A 17,994-nucleotide genomic window follows, 5' to 3' on the forward strand; every position below is an offset into this window, starting at 1 on the left:
CCTTGACCTGGAACTGCCGAGCCATTTGGCCAGAAAAAGTGAACGTGGTAACTCATGCGTGTGCTAGCCTGTGTGTGCTGGCCTCTCCGTCCAGCACGAACGGCACGTTGCGGCCGCTGGTCCCATCAGGGCCTCTCTAACAGGGCGCCGAGCTCGGCGCCAGCCTCTACGGCGTCGAGCTCGGCGCCATTCATTTTGGTGCTGAGCCCTCTGGCAGATTATCCACCGGGTCTAGGAGCTCGGCGTCAGCATCAATGACGCCGAGCTAAGGGTCCATTTTCTGAATTCTTTGTGCCAGATGTCTATTTGTGAGAAACTTTTGAAAAAAGGTTAAAAAGTAAAAAATTCGGTAGGCAAGAAGGAATACTCAAAGTCAGTGCCCATCATATCATAGATCCATGCGACAGGGAAATTCTGCACCTTCGTTTCCTGAAGGCAGAGGAGCGACAGTCGTTCAGAGATGACAACATTGCGGACTACGGACCGACGGACTCTCGAGTTCAGCCCACGTACATTCCAGCGTACAAGGCCGCGTTTAGTTCCGGTCAAAGTTGGCCCCGCCGGAAATCAAGATGCACTGTAGCGTACTGTAGCATTTTGTTTGTATTTGCTAATAATTGTCTAAACATTGACTAATTAGGCTCAAAACGTTCGTCTCGCAAAGTACAATCAAACTGTGCAATTAGTTTTTGATTTCGTCTACATTTAGTACTTTATGCATGTACCGCAAATTTAATGTGACGGAAAATCTTCTTTTTGTATAGTGACAAATTCAGGAAATTGGGGGAACTAAGGATGGCCCAAGTTTGTCTTGGTCCATGTGGTCCAGGAACGCGACGTTGAGGCGATCGCTGTTACTCAGCGGCGCGCCACGACGTGAACTCCTTCCGCGCCGGGAATAGTTCTCTCGTTGCCTCTCTCTTGGAAGAAGACAGGGGGTCGGCGAAGGTTTCATGAAATCTGCGCGCCGTGGAATCGTCAGACACCGGAATCGGCACGCACTTGCCCATTTTCTAGAGCATGACGTTCGTGGCCTGAACCTCCGGATTGCTCGCACATAAAACGGTATATAATTACTCTCCACATATATATATATATATATATATATATATATATATATATATATATATATATATATATATATATATATATATATATATATATACACACACACACACACACACATGCTAACTAGAATTATTTTTGAACGCACCAACCCAACTAAACGTGATTCCTGAAATCATTTGAGGTGCTAGTTGGTCTTAAACTATAGCCAAATTAATGAAACCCCACAGTGTATAAAATAAATTCGCCCATTCTGCACCAGCTCCTCTTTGACTTTGACAACAATCATGCAACTTTCCCTTTTGACCCCCTCACGTTTGGTGGATTCGTACTTGAAGCATCCGTGAATCTTCCTCGCAACAACGCATGCAACGGCATAAGCATAACGTTCACCATGTGCCAATTAACGCAAGAGCTACTTTTGCCTAGGATGCCCATACTGATCGATATATACCGAGATCTGGTGAAATGGAAAACAAAAGGAACTGTGCATCATGATGAAGTAGTAGGTGTTCCAAGCATAGGGCCGAAGTACCCAAAAGAATAATTTTTAGAGGCGTCTCTTTTTTTAGGTAGAGACGGCTGTATCAAAATCTGTCTTTAAAATAGTTTCTAAACTGGTCCGCCTCCAGAATTGATTTTAGATGCGGCTAGAAATTCCAGCCGTATAATAGATTTCTCGAGACAATTGACAATTTGGTCCATCTATAAAAATAAGTGCACCACAATAAAATTTATAACTTTTTAAAGTCGGCTGAAGACAAAATTTATATTAAAGTTATAGTACTCTAAGAGGTCTACAATTTTATAGTGTATGGCTTTTCTATTTGAAATTATTTAAGTCCAAAAATTTTGATTTGACTTTTCATAATTTGAATTTCAATATTTTATTTTTTTCAAATGACCTCAGATGCAGAAATGACCTAAACCAAAGTTGTAGGTATCCGTAACTTTTTAGTTGACTACTTTTCCATTTAAAATCATTTAGTACCACAAATTCTGTTTTAAGTTTCTAGATTTTAAAATCATGTTTTTAAAAAATTTCAATGTACCTCGGATGGAAAAACGACATGGACCAAAGTTGTAGTACTTGAAGAGATATACAACTTTTTAGTTAATGACTTTTTTATTTAGAATCATTTAGTGCCCAGAAATTATGATTTAATATTAATAATTTTGAAATTCATATTTTTTGAATGTTTCAAATGGCCTTAGATGGAGAAATGACCTAAATCAAAGGAGTAGTATTAAGAGAGATTTAAAATTCTCTAGTGCATACTTTATTCATTTAATAAATTTATTTAACTCCTCAAATATACATTACAATATTCACTAAAATGAACACAAAAGGAATGTACACTTTGTCACAGCATAGTGGTCAGGAAGCCAACACGTGAGACAATCTTTAGAACCTATTTTTTAGAGACAAATTGGTAGAGGCGGGCTAAATAGCCGCCTCTAAAAAAAACCTTCTGGTAGTAGTGGTTAGGAGCGTCGACTTTGCAAATCTTTACTTCCTTTGGACATCCTTTTAATGTTTGGATTGAGTTCTAAGTTGTTTTGTAATAATTTGTCTAATTTCCTTGATTTGCAAGAGATAGATGAAGCCAAACTTTATCCATTTAAAAAAAAAATCATAGCCTAGATACCACGTCACTAAACACTTACTGTAAGGTCCACGGCGAGGATGCCATCGACCACCCTCACCCTTGCCCATTAGTAGTGTTCATAGCGTTAAGGGAACATCAATAATGTATCTCTTTTAGTTGAAACGAATCAGACAGGAGAACTGTCGATTATATTATATTAAAAAGAAGGATAAACTCAAACCGAGCAGTATAACGTAGAAACAATAGCCATAAAAGGTGGACAGCTACGAAAACAACAATCAACAACGACCGGTTGAACTGAGACCTCGACACATGCTCCACAATATATATATATATATATATATATATATATATATATATATATATATATATATATATATATATATATATATATATATATATTGCAATTGTACAGGGAGTGGCAATAAATTTTACTCTCTCTATATGATCATGTCTAACCTTAAGTGGTATACGATCTTAATCTTTCGGAAAAGGGGTCATTTTATTATTGATAGATTTTAGTTGAGGTAAAGTAAAGATAAATAAGGCATAGCAAATCCCAACCATTTTTTGGCCTGGAGGGGCCGATCAAGGGCCAACCAGCTGCTTGCATATAGAAGCTAGCTGGCGAGCGATCTGGGTGGTTTGTTTATCGCTGGATCCCAAATTCCCAATAATGCCCGCAGTTCATATCGATCGTTGCGCGCATGCATGTGCCCAGAACTTGAAAGTAGCAGCAACAAACAAGGCAGTACCAAATGAAGCCCAAACAATCCATGATGGGATAACCTCAAAGGTATGGTGACTATAGGTGATGAAGCCGTGAGACGACTCATCATCACAGGCAATAATGTGAATATTATATATGTCTGATCTCTTGTACTACCTTCTTCGGTTTTATCTTGGGCAGTTATTGAAGCGAGTTGGTTGGATCTGCAGGTCACGCATTCAGACAGTAGATGCAGGGAAGCATGGGTATCCTTCATGGGAAACTAAAGTTAGAGGTATGGGGTTTCTTATCATGATAAGTGGCACTATATTGCTGCATGCATGCATGCTCTGCTGTGTCACAGATAAGCTAAAAGCATCAATTTGCGGCAAGTAGCTAGAGCGGCTGGCTTCATCAGTTGTCAAGTGGCTCTCTCGCATTTAGGCAACGGAAAAAAAAGGCCTCAATAATCTGATTTTTGCTCTGCAATGTAAGAATGTAAATGTGTACATAATTAACTTATTATTATATAGTGCAATTAATCCCAGTTACAAATGAATATATACAGGCCATATGATCGGATCACATATATTGATTCGATCTCGTGAATGAATGGTTTGTTTCAATCATCTAACTACTAAGAGTCAATAACAATTTACAGGATTTACAAGGATCCGGCTGATATCGATCACAATAATCGGCGGTTGCAACCCTAAAATTGTGTAGTTGCCTTGCTTTGGCCAAACCATAGTTTCAATCTTGTCACAAGGAAAAAGACATATCATGCATTGTTTCAACTAGAGATCTTCATTTGCTCCACAATTTAGTCAAAGATGTGTGAAAAACATATCCCCTCAAAGTGCTTAAAACATGAGATTCCATTACTCACCAAACATATATACAAACAACGTACGGGTAGGTGGATCCCACCAGCCAAGAAATAAATAATTAAGCCTTTTTGCTTACACAAGTACTAGTAATTAATAAGCACATACTACCATATTGGCCAACATGCATGTGGTAATAAGTAATTATTTTCTCTCCTCTAGTTGCCCATGTAATTCTTACCCCAAAAGTTGGGAGCCACATCATACTTTTCTCCAACGAGTGCTCATTTAAAATTTGCGCAACTCTCTCCCTCCTTCCCACGAAATGGCGCAACGACGACGCACCTAGCTATGGTTGAGAGTCCACCCCAGACCCAGACGACCCTGCTGCAAGAATCTTGAAAATAATCTTGAACAAATCTCGAGCAAATCTTTTGATTAATCCATCGTTAGATCATCATTTGATAATCCCCCTCTTGTCTAATACCACTCATCATAATGCTTCAACACTACTATACATACGTACTTCGCTTTTAACTAATTAATGGCTGGCCCCATGTGAGTTGGGCCCAAGTCATAATCCACCCAAGGCATCTTTCCTTGCAAGCATTAATTTGCACAAATCATTTCCTCAAATCTTTTTTTTTTTTTTGCACAAATCATTAATTTGTTGCCTATCGATGGAGCGCGATTAGTTATCCCCGGACTGTGCAGCAGCTTTTAGCTCTGATGAGTGCTGCGTATAGTAGAGAAAAAACTATCCAGGTCGGTTTAAACGATTGTCGTCTGTCGAGATATGAGTGGAAGAGGATGCTGACGAGAAAATATCTCCCGAAAGTTGAATGATCTCATACACTTTGCATTACAAACAGCATAAGAGGTCATATCTTCCGAAAATTCATGTGCCGCCGATGATCACTTAACTTATCAGCTATGGCTATGGTAAAGTGCTTTTCTCTCGTAATAAATCAGCGAATAATATTTTTCAGTCTGGCTTTTCAGCGAAGCGAACATAGCCGATATTGTCAAGAATATAGGGGACCGTGACGCCTAAGAGGAGGGTGAATTAGGCAACTTAAAAATCTACTTCTAAATTATGGTCTCTTTTACTAACTATAGCAAAACCTATGCAAAAGATAAACTATCTAAATGTGCGCCTATGGTTTTGCTAGTGTGTTGCTATCTCAATCGCAAAAAGAGTAATACAATCAATGTAAATGCAGAAGCTAAAGAGCAAGGTAGAGATATGCAAACTCCCGTCGACGACTCCGGTATTTTTATCGAGGTATCGAGAAGCACGCAAGCTTCCCCCTAGTCCTCGTTGAAGCCCCTTGCAAGGAATCCCTCGCAAGGGCCCAGCTCCCGGTCGGGTAACTCCGTAGATAGCCTCGGACCTTCCCCATACGCAAGTAGGTCTCCGACGTGCCTTCCGGCAAGCCTCTCCCGGATGCTCCCCGCCGTCTTCACTATCAAGCTTCCGGCCGAAACGCCGTAGACCTTGTTCCCTTCGGTACACGGTGACGGCCACACCACAACTGCGGTTGGTGTGATCTCGCAAGACTCCCCTCCGATGTACAGCAATGGTGCGCGCAAGCACCGAGTGATAAGAGGTATGCAAACCTGTCGACAGAATATCGTTGACAGTCCTCCGAGGGGTATCTCACGAAGATAGATTGATCGGTAGAGAAGCGTGTGATCAAGAACAAGAAGGCAAGAGAGACACATGAGTTAGACAGGTTCAGACCGTCAGTATGACGTAATACCCTACTCCTGTGGTCTGTTGGTTTGTATTAGCTATCGTATGATATTGCGTGAGTTTGAAGGGGGTCCCTGCCCGCCTTATATAGTCCAGAGGCAGGGTTACAAGTCGGTTAGATCTAAGAGATAACCAAAAAGTAATAACAGATTATAGGAATCTTGGGATCATACGTATCCTAACAGATCTCGTAGTATCTTCAGGATATCTTTTTGGTGTCCTACGGGAAGCGCCGAGCAGAGTCGTGCCCCGCAAGGCTTCGTCTTGTGGGCTGGGCCGCCCCTAGGGGCGCAGCCCATATGGTCTGCCGTGGGTATCCAGGGTCGTACCCCCCACAGCTAGTCCCCGAGCACCTTGTACCCGTTGTGCAACGCCGTCTTGAGCTTGTCCGAGCATGTGCGAACAAAGTCGAGCAGTCAAACTCATGGCCCGATCACCGTGATGAGTTGCCGAGCAGTTGTGAGCAGTTGTCGAGCAGCATGAACCATAGCCGAGCAGTATAACCCAAGTGCGGCTTGCCATAAGGGTGTAAGAAGCTCAAGTTCATAATCAAAAATTTCTTCGCGGTGGACCAAGTGTGCCCACTTAGAGTCCGACCACGAGAAAAGGAGATAGTCTTCTTCAGCTTCAAGAGGAGCAGAGTCTTCCAGAATAAAGCAAACACATTCACCGCGAGGTAAAGTGTGCCCACTTAATCCTCGAGCCTGACAGTAGATGGCGTAATCATGTGGTGCTAGAGTCCAAAGTAGAAGAAAAATAGAAGACCAGTCGAGCAGGCAGCCAGTCTCCGGGCGTAGCCCCGAAAAGCACATTCACCGCAAGGTGAAGTGTGCCCACTTAGTCCCCGAGCCTGATAGTAGGAGACATGGTCACGTGGTGCCAGGGTCAGAAATAGCAGTCAACTTGGAGAAAACAGAATCGTGGAGAAAACCCCAGAGTAATGGTTGTACAGTAGTAATTACTGAGCCATAACGGTTGGCGAAAATGTCAGCGAATATTCGGCGAGCCGTAACAAATTGCGAAGATAAATCAGCGACACGGGTCAGGGCTGCGCAAAGGCCCAGGTAACGACCCACCTTCAATTGTGGAGAATTTGAAGAAGCGCAAATCGTAGGAACGGTTTCCCAAAAACCCTCGAATGCGAAAAGGTGGGGGGAGTGCTTTACAACTACGCCGCCGCACCCCGCGCTCATACCTTTGCCCCTTTGCCATTTCATCTTCCTCCTCAGCCGTCACATTTCCAGATTCACATCTACACCTGCTTCTGTCGCCAAACCCTAACCAGATCTGAGAGATGCCGCCGAAGAAGGGAGCTACGAAAGCGAAGAAGATGAGCCCCTAGAAGGCGAGCACCAAAATTCAGCGTGATGAAGAGTGGGTGCCGTCGTGAATGGGAGAGACAGAGCTCAATAGATTGGTGGAGGCGGGCGTTCTGCCTGACCGTGTCACCGCTGGATGGCGGCCGACCCTCAGTGAGCCCTTCCCCATGCCTCATACCGACGAAGTGGTGGTATTTGAGGATTATTTTTGGCACGGGTTGCGATTTCCTGTTCATCCATTCCTGAAGGATCTATTGGAGCTCTGGGTGGTTAGTCTGTGCAACCTCCACCCAAATACCATATTGCACATATCTATCTTAATCTATTTCTGTGAGGCATATCTCAGAATCCTTCCATACTTCAATCTCTTCCACCACCTGTTCTGGCTGAAGAAGAGAGGCGGCGGTGGTTCCAAGGTGGTCGGGGGAGTTTATCTTCAACTGCGCGATGGAATGGTGGGGGAATACCTTACTGTTCCGCTAAGTACATCTCTGAAGGGGTGGAACACCAGGTGGTTCTACATGAAGCAGATCCACCCTGCAGTCCGCTGCAACACCGACCACATACCAGAGAGCCAGAAGAGCTAGTTGGAGACACCAAGCAATGCTGATATGGAGCAAGTGAGGGAGCTCCTTGGCTTAATAAAGGGCGTGAAGACCAACAGTGGATTAGTGGTGGCAAGCTTCATAGTGCACAGTATCCAGCCCTGCAAGGAGAGGGCCCACCCCGCCTTTGAGTTCAAGGGGGAGACCGATGGTACCCGGGAGAGGTCGGAGATGCTATCAAAGGATGTTGTGCAGGAGCGGGCCGCAGAGCTATTCGCTCCACTTGCCTCATTCAACTTGCTAGGGCAGACAAAACCCTTTCACCACAAAAATCTCCCTCAGGTAAATATCTCAGTTGTGCGTTCCTGATGCTTTTTTTATCTTTTGTCATTGCCGAGCAGTTGACTGATTTACTCATGCGAAGATCCATTCACAGGAAAGAGCGGTGCACTTCTTGGGCATGCCAAGGAGCGATTGGCTGATGGGAGTAGACGCCTGGCCACTGCCATAGCCTGAGGAGGAAACCGTCAGCATCTCATCGGAGAGTCCATCCCCGGTGTCGGAGAAAATCCAGGGAAAGACGGTAGCGGTAGACGAGCCAGCCTAGAAGAAGTGAAAGATGGCGGGTGCCACTCCCCTCAAGCCAGGTGACATCTTGCTTGGTGGTGACCAGACCACTCGTAAGTGAAGGACCGCGATGTTCGAGTGGTCGGATGACGACGAAGTTCCGGTTGCTCCTCCACCGAGCAAGAAGGCGCCTCCACGTAGCACGCACGTGGAGGAATAGTCGATGGGAGGGGAGGAAGTTCCCCAACAACAGGCGATAGGAGTCCCTGAGCAGCAGGTAAGGGGAGCCCCAGAGCGGCAGGCGGAGGAAGTCCCTGAGCAACAGGCGAGGAGAGCCCCGGAGCGGCAAGCGGAGAAAAGGCCGACGACAGAGACCACGGGACGTCCACTCCAAGACGCGGGCGTCGACCCCAAGGCCATGGCTAGGGGCTCGGGTAGGCAGTGCTGGTTTAAGAAATTGTACCGGCAGACCAAACCGTAAGTATCCTTACCTTGGAGTTACTTTGCCATCGTTCCTTAGTTTTCTTGGCGACTGACAATCTGATCTGATGCAGTGCGAGGCGTGTGGAGGATCCGACCCCACCCGTCTAGACCGTCGAGCAATTGAAGGCTAGTCCCAGAGCAGAGGAGGTGGCGGTAGACCCCATTCTAGAGTCCCTGGGTGCTCGGCGGTCTGCGGAGGAGTCAATCGCCGCTACTGGTGAACTTGGTGGCAGCGAACAGTTGGCGCCGATGGTGGGCAGGTCAGCGATGGTGCCCGGGGCATCGGCGAAAGCCGCCGGGTCTTTAATGGTGAATGCAGGAGATGCCGATACCGTAGCTGAGTCTAGGGCGGCGAAGCCGATCACACCCGAGGAGCAGACGGCGCCCCCCGAGGTGTCACAAAGCGTGGGTGGACCCACTGTCCGGCCACGGAACCCCCCGATGGTGCCTCTAGCCACGACGAGGAGGACGAGGTGGAAGAGATTGAACATGAGGAGTGTCGACCCCAGGCCATCTGAATCCTCTACAAACGCGGTGATGAGGTGGTGGTTGTCGAGGAGGAGGACACCACCAGGGAGATGAGGAGACTAAAGTACGCCCTTGCTGGAGTAATGAAGCAAATCGAGGTCAGTACTACATCTGGAATCCTCGTCTTTGATGTTGGAGATCGGAGTTCGTCATTGACATTGTGCGCTTGCAGGGGATAACTCGAATTACCGAGCAGTGCCACCAGCTGATTAAAAGGATGGCACCCCTCGTCGAGGAAAATGAAAAACTCAAGGAGGCGATGAACCTTATGGAGAAAAACATCCAGATGGCCCAGTGCGAGCGAGACCTTGCCGAGTCCAACGCGTGGGACCTGGTGTACTAGAAGGGCATCCTATCCGAGCAGCTGGTGAGTGCTTCCACGCAACTAAAGCAGAAGTCCGAGCAGCTCAGAAGCATATCCGAGCAGAAAGCAGGTACGGTGTATCGGTGAATGTGCTTTGTATTGCAGAATAGCTATATCTTTGGTGATGACTGTTGTGCTTATAGAGCAAGATGCAGAGCTCAGCCAGCTACGCCAAGCCATCGAACAACTCCGAGAGGAGAAGACGAAGGAGACAGGGCGAGCAGACAAACTGGCCAAGGAGTTGAACGGTGAGTACTTCCTGGTCGGAGTTACTGCTGAAGTAGTTTCCTTGCTTGATGGAACCTTGTAATGCTCATAGACTACCGTCGGCGGGTCAAGGCATAGTTTGATGTGCTGGTGCAGGAGGCCAGGACCCAACAGGAGAAGTTCGATGCCGTAGTCACCGGTGTTAAACCGGTGCTCGACTGCGCTGACCTAGAGGTGGATCCTCAGCCCAACGGTAGGCCGCTGCGTTTAGACACTATCATCCAGAGGTGCAAGGCTGCGTGGGAGAGCTTCAACCACGACGCTGTTGTTACCGCCATTACTCATGCCCTTGCGGTGGTTCGGTCCCACTATCAATCCATTGACCTTCAGGCAATAGGGGCCAGATTCACTGAAGGGATGGGTGAGGCGGAGACCCAACAGCTGGAGGATAAGGTGGAAGACGCGGCGAAAAAGCTGGCCGGCGACATAGACCTGTTCAGCGAGACGGACGGCGATGGTGGAGCTCAGTGATCTGCTTGGAGAGTATTATCTGTAACATCTGGAGAGGGTAGTTAGAGTGCGCGAGAGCGTAGAAAACATTTATGTATTTGTATAAATATTATAAAGTGTATGTTTATGCAACTTGCTCGTATTTGTGGTGAAAAATCATTGTAGTAATAACCCTAACACAATTATACGTAGTATAAGTAGCATTCGAGCAGTTAGTTTGTTACTGAACTCTTTGGACTTAGGTAGCCCATAGTCTATAACATCAAGCGCGGAGCCCATGCACATGTAGGAGGAATAGGCGTCACCAAGGAACCGCAGCCGACCACCCATAACGCAGAGCACAGAGCCTGTAGCACATGTAGGGAGAGATTAGAGACTGGGTCTTCTCCATAGAGCGCAGAGCAGAACGTGTGCTTGGTGAAATAACTTGGAGATAAACGTAGTATAAGTGGCGTCCAAGTAGTTAGTTCTTTACTGAGCTCTCGGCCTTGGCTAGCCCACAGTCCATAACGTCGAGAGCAGAGAGCCCGTGCACGTGTAGGAGGAACATGTGTGACCAAGAAACCACAGCCGACCACCCATAACATAGAGCGCAGAGCCCATAGCATGTGTAGGGAGAGATCAGAGACTGGGTCTTCTCCGTAGAGAATAGAACAGAACGTATGCTACTCGTTGATCGGTGAAATATCTTGGAGTTTTGGAGAAAAGTGTTCGGCAATTTGGAGAAACCTGTTTGGCAAAATACGTTGGAGATTTGGAGAAACATGATCGGCAATTTGGAGAACTTGTTCGGCGAAATACATTGGCGATTTAGAGAAACGTGGTCGGTGATTTGGAGAACTTGTTCGGCGGAATACGTTGGTGATTTCGTATTGGAGTTCGTTATGGATTAGCGTAGAGCTCGGCGACCATAAGTGGAGATTAAACCATAATAGAGAAAAGGTGGAGACAAATTATGGAGACCAAAATTTTATTCATCATAAAGTGAGAGTTCATATCTAGGGTGTTTCAAGGATAGAAACATATGAGGTGCTCGATGTGCCATGAGTTGAGGACATCGATTCTGTCTAAGTCACATAGGCGATAAGACCCTATTCAGGTAACCTCTTTGACGATGTAAGGCCCTTCCCATGGGGAGGAGAGCTTGTGCATCCCTTTGGTTTTTTGTTTTCTACGGAGAAAGAGGTCACCGACAACAAATGAACGACCTTTGATGTTGTGATTGTAGTACCTCCGCAAGCCTTCTAGATATTTGGCTGTGCGAACACAGGTGATTAGGTGTTCTTCCTCAACCCTATCGACGTCCTATGTCCAAACAGTTGTGGCTTGCTCTTCATCATAATTTTCCACCCTAGGTGCTCGGAAGGCAATATCTGCTGGTAGTATGGCTTCTAAGCCATAGACCAAGAAATATGGAGACACACTGATGCTGCGACTAGCTTGAGTGCATAGTCCCTAGACCATAGCTAGTAGCTCTATGAGCCATCTACCCGGATGCTTTTTTTCTTTCTGATATAGCCTCTTTTTGAGGGCATCAAGGATCATGTCGTTCACTCGTTTGACCTAGCCGTTGGCTCTAGGATGGGCAACAGAGACATATTTGATGGAGATGCATCGGTCTTCGTAGAAGTCCCAAAAGTGATGGACAATAAACATAGTTCTGAGGTCAGTGATGATGCTGTTCAGAAGACCGAATCTATGGATGATATCTTCGAAGAGCTCGACTGCTTTCTTTATAGTAGCCGAGACGAGTGGTTTATACTCAATCCACTTGGAGAACTTATCGATGGTGATGTATACGTACCGGAAACCACCTGGCGCTGACTTGAAAGACCCAATCATATCCAGTCCCCAGCATACGAAGGGCCAGGAAGCTGGGATGGTCTGCAGCTCTTTGTGCCGGCACGTGTATTTGCTTGGCGAAAAATTGGCATCCTTCACGACGCTGGACGAGGTCTTCTGCATCGGAGATGGCCGTGGGCTAGTAAAAACTAGCTCGAAAAGCTTTGCCGACCAGGGTTCTCGAGGCCACGTGGTTGCCGCAGGAACCAGAGTGAATTTCGAGAAGTAGCTTCACTCCTTCTTAGGTGATGCATTTTTGCAGTATCCCTTTCTTAGCACTTTTCCTCATCAAGTTGCCATCCACCAGCATGTAATGCTTGCTTAGATGGATTAGGCATTCGGTTTTAGTCTTATCGGCGGGTACTTCGGCACTGGAGAGATACTTGATGAACTGTTCCCTCCAATCAGTGGCCGGTGAAGGTACCGTAAGTACCAGCTGCTCGGCGGGGGGGACTTCCTGAATTTCCTTATCTTCCTTAATGGATGGCACCAGAAGATCTTGAACGAAGACCCCTGGCGGAATCGCAGTGCGAGAGGAGCCTAACTTGGATAGGTGGTCGACAAGCTGATTTTGATCACATACCACGTGGTGGTATTCGATACCATAGAATTTCCCTTCAAGCTTCCCGATTTCAGCGCAGTATGCATCCATCTTCTCACTGGAGCAAGACCAGTCTTTATTGAGCTGGTAGATGATGAGCGTGGAGTCCCCGTATACCATGATGCATTTAACGCTGAGCTCAATGGCTATATGGAGTCCATGGAGACATGCTTCATATTCAACGGCATTGTTGGAGGCCGGAAAATGTATCCAGAGAATGTATCGGAGCTTATCCTTGGTCAGCATGATGAATAGAATACCCACACTAGCACCGTTGATGTTGAGAGCGTTGTCAAAGTACATCACCCAGTGCTCAGGGCAAGTAGCGGAGATGGGCTCTTGTATCTCAGTCCACTCAGTAATGAAATCAACAAGCACCTGAGTCTTGATGGTAGGCCTTCTTCTGAATTCAATGAAGTAAGTGCCAAGCTTGACAGCCCACTTGATGATATGGTCATTGGCCTCTTTGTTGTGGAGATGTCCCCCAGAGGGAACTCAGTGACCACGACGATCTTGTAATACTTGAAGTAGTGGCGGAGCTTGTGCGATGTAATCAGGACAGTGTATAGCAGCTACTAGACCTGAGGATAATGAGTCTTGGGCTCATTGAGAACCTCATTGATGAAGTATACCAGATGTTGCACCTTATAGGTGTGCCCAGCCTCCTTGTGTTCGACCATAATGGCTGTGTTGACGACACGAGAAGTAGCGGTGATGTAGATTAGGAGAGTTTCGTCTGGCCGTGATGCCGTCGTGATTGGAGGCTTTGTTAGGAACAACTTGAGCTGCTCAAAAGCTATGCCTGCCTCCTCTAACCAGAAAAAAATGCTTGGAGGCCTTGAGGAGTTTGAAGAACAGTAGCCCTTTTTCGCCGAGGCGCGATATGAAGTGGCTTAAAGCAGCCATGTGGCCTGTAAGCTTCTGTATATCCTTGATGCATGTTGGCCTTTTCATGTTGGTGATGGCGGAGACCTTGTCGGGGTTGGGCTCGATGCCACGTGCGTTGACGATGTAGCCCAGGAGTATACCAGATGGAACTCCAAAGATGCACTTTGAAGGGTTCAACTTCCATCTGTATCTTTTCAGGTTGGCAAATGTTTCCTCGAGGTCGATGATAAGATTGTCGGCGGTCTTAGACTTGACGACCACATCGTCAATGTAAGCTTCGATGTTGCGGCTGATCTATTGATCGAGGCACATCTGGATGGCCCTTTGATAAGTCGCCCTGGTATTCTTGAGTCCGAAGGACATGGTGGTGTAGCAGTACGCACCAAAGGGCGTGATGAACGATGTCTTGATCTGGTCTTCTTCCTTGTGGGAGATCTGGTGATAGCCGGAGTAACAATCAAGGAAGGAGAGCAGTTCACAGCCGGCGGTAGAGTCTACAACCTCATCTATCCGAGGCAGACCGAAGGGGTCTTTAGGGCAGTGTTTGTTAAGATTAGTGTAATCAACACATATTCTCCATTTTTTTGAACAAGAATAGGGTTTGCTAACCACTCAGGATGATACACTTCTTTTATGAATCTAGCAGCTAGGAGCCATTTTATTTCTATCCTAATAGCTTCCTTCTTGTTTGGCGTGATCGATTTGGCGGTCGGCGAGACATTCAAGGAGTGCTCAATCTTCTCCCGCGGTACCCCCGGCATGTCTGTAGGTTTCCAAGCAAACATGCTGACGTTGGCACGTAGGAAGGAGATGAGTGCGCTTTCCTATTGGGGTCAAGGTGAGCCCCAATCTTCATGGTCTTGGAGGGGTCGTCGAGGCCGAGACCGACCTCCTTAGTTTCCTTGGACTTGGCGGAGGCACGAGGAGGCTCCAGCGATGGGATCTCCAGGTCATCAGCAGGCACCGTCTTGGTGTCGGTGACTACACTGGCCATCTGGATGGAGAGGCCGGTGGCTTCGATGAGCGCGAGACTCTCTGTCTCGTAGGCGTAGGCGATGGAGTGATTGGCCCACAAGGCTAGGACTCCTGCGGGTGAGGGCATCTTCAACACCAGATAAGCATAGTGCGGTACAACCATGAACTTGGCTAGAGCTAGTCAACCAAGTATGGCGTGCTAGGCGGTGTTGAAGTTGGCAACGTAGAAGTTGATGTGCTCGACGCGGTAGTTGCTTGCCGTGCCGAACTGTACTGGTAGGGTGATCTCTCCAAATGGTTTGGATGCCCTGCCAGGTACCACACTCTAGAAGGAGGAGTCTGAGGGTGTGAGATCTGCTATCCCGAGGCCCAACTCCTTTAGGGCTCTGGCGAAGAGGAAATTTAGAGCGCTCCCACCATCGACGAGCACTTTTCTAAAAAGCACTTTCTGGACGGTTGCATCGAGGATGAGGGGGAAATGCCCTATGTAGGGGATGTCCACCCACTAGTCAGCCCTACTGAAGGTGATTGGGACCTTGGACCATGGGCGATAGCTAGGGTTGGTGGCGGCGTCTTCTGTAGTGACAACGAGCACCCACCGGGCGGCGAGATTTCGTTCTCTTCTGCTCTTAGTGGAGGCAAGACCCCCGATGATGGTGGCGACCACCTTGTCGTGGTCCTAGAAGGCATTGTTATTGCCTCCAAGTGGTCGGCGGCCTCTGGCTCCGTTGTTGGTGTCGTCGTCCAGCTTTTTGTCCTAGAACTCCTTAGCCAAGCTGAGGCAGTCCTTCATCTTATGTCTAGCATTCTTGTGGAGAGGGCATGGGCCATCGAGGATCTTTTTGTATTTCTTGTCGTAGTTGCACTTGGCACGAGGTTCATTGACGATGTGGTCTGTCCGGCGGCGACGATTTTGACTAGACTTGGGTCCTTCTGGCCGATCACGGCCACTGTCATTATGGTAATTGTGGTCGTCGTAGCGGCGGTCATTGTGGCGGTCATCGGGGCGGTCGTCATAGCGGCGTGTTGGACGATGAGTGCCTACATCCTCATTGAAGCGCACCTCAGCTTCCTTGGTGTCGGCGTACTGGTTGGTGGTCGTGATCATCTCGCCAATCCCTATGGGCGGCTTGCGGTTGAACTTGGAGTGAAGCTTGCCGTGATGGAGTCCTCTAATGAAGGCGGTGATGACCTCCGCTTCCATGATGTTGGGAATATAATTCCTCATCTTGGAAAAGTGTCTGATGTAGGTATGGAGGAGCTCGGACGGCTTCTGGTTGATGTGGTTGAGATCATACTTGGTGCCTGGCCGAGTACACGTAGCCATATAATGGTCGGTGAAGACTTTTTTAGCTCTTCCCAGGATCTAATGGAGTCTGGGGCAAGGTTTGTGAACTAGTTCATGGTGGTTAGTGTGAGCATGACGAGAAGATAGTTCACCATGACACTGGTGTCTCCTCCGGTGGCGCAGACAACAGTGGCATAAGCCTATAGCCACTGTGTTGGGTTCATCCTTCTTTCGTATGGCTCGACCCCTGTGATTTTAAAACCACGAGGCCACTGAAGTGTTTGGAGCACCCTCATGAATGCTGGGGGCCCCTTGGGGTTGGCGATGCCATCGTCTACAGCGTTGTTGGCATTGAGCGGTTCGAGAGCTGAGTCCGGGTTACCATACTCTTGCTCGTACTCCTAGCGGCAGCATACTTCTTCTTCATGACGACCAAAGCGGCATTCGTCGATACGTCATCGTGCATCTCGGAGATTGTTGAGGTGCACTTGGATGTCCTGGTCGACCTCTTGGTCGTGTTGGCGGTGATGTTCGATGCAGTTGCCCCTAGCTCCGCCCTAGAGGGGTTGCCTATCGTCGCGGTGCTGGTCGGTGAAACGACTTTAGCGGCGATCGGTTCTTGTCGTGGTTGATTGGCGAATCGAGGTTGTGGAGTATGAAGGTCTCTGTTCCTAGCGGATCTCATTGACCTGACAGTGTGTCGCTTTAAGCATGGCGGCGACCTTGGCGACCTCGGTTGTCTGCGGGAGCCGGACGAGCTCATTGGTGGCCACTGCGAGATTGGCGCTTGGTGTCTTGTAGATGTCGTGGCCGTCAACACGAACAAACTCGTTGTCGAGGTTGCGTTGGAGTGGCCTTTCTTGTGAGTCAAGTTGCTGCTCGGCCATTGCGAGAGCAATCTCATTTGCTCGGTGCTACGCATGGTTAACGTTCTGGTTCTCACAAGCGGCGCATTCCTCCTCGGTTTCACTGTTTCGAGGGGGTCTATCGACACTGACGTTGAAGATTGCGCTGCCATGGAATGGAGGGGGGAAGTAGTTTGGTGGTCGTTTCGGCGATGGTCACCATAGAGCCCTAGGACTCAGAGTCTGTATTCTCCTCTAGGATGGTCTGGAGGGACGCTCCAGGGCGGCGGACGACGTGCAACATGTTGACGGCCGACGGAGGCTGGTCGACGATCTGGTCGGTGAGAGGATGGACATCTCCAACCTAGTCGGTGAATTTGCCCCTTAGGGCATCTTGGTAAACGGCGGCGACATTGGTGAACCCAAAGGGTAGGGCCATAACCCCTAGAGTTTCTTAAGCAACCTCTGATCAATCTGGATCGGAGGGTGGTCGGCGCTGAACTAGATTGTCTAGAGCCGATTCGGTGATTGAGAGGCAATCGGCGAGCTTCAGACCGACCCGATCGATGGATACGATCAGATCGTCATTGTTGATCTGCCTCCTCTAGTAGCGAGGAAGCGGGCGGTGAGTTGTTGATGAAGGGGACCTCGGAGGCAGTTCCGAGATTAGATCTGCAGTCATAGATGTTGGGGTGATCGGCGTAGCATTGATCTGAACTGGCTCGATGAGCTCTCTAACTCCGTCAGCGTTGATGACCCACGAGATGGATCCAACCGTGAAGATCTGGCCAGGCTACGGAAGGGACGAAGAGCCTATAGAAAAAGCCATCTTGTTCAACAAGAAAACAATATGCACACCCCTACCTAGCACGCCAACTATTGACAGAATATCATCGGCAGTCCTCCGAGGGGTATCCCACAAAGGTAGATTGATCGACAGAGAAGCGTGTGATAAAAAACAAGAAGGCAACAGAGACACATGAGTTAGACAGGTTTAGGCCATCAATATGACGTAATACCCTACTCATGTGGTCTGTTGGTTTATATTAGCTATCGTATGATATT

Source organism: Miscanthus floridulus, chromosome 2, assembly GCF_019320115.1.
Source record: "Miscanthus floridulus cultivar M001 chromosome 2, ASM1932011v1, whole genome shotgun sequence".
Taxonomy (NCBI): Eukaryota; Viridiplantae; Streptophyta; class Magnoliopsida; order Poales; family Poaceae; genus Miscanthus; species Miscanthus floridulus.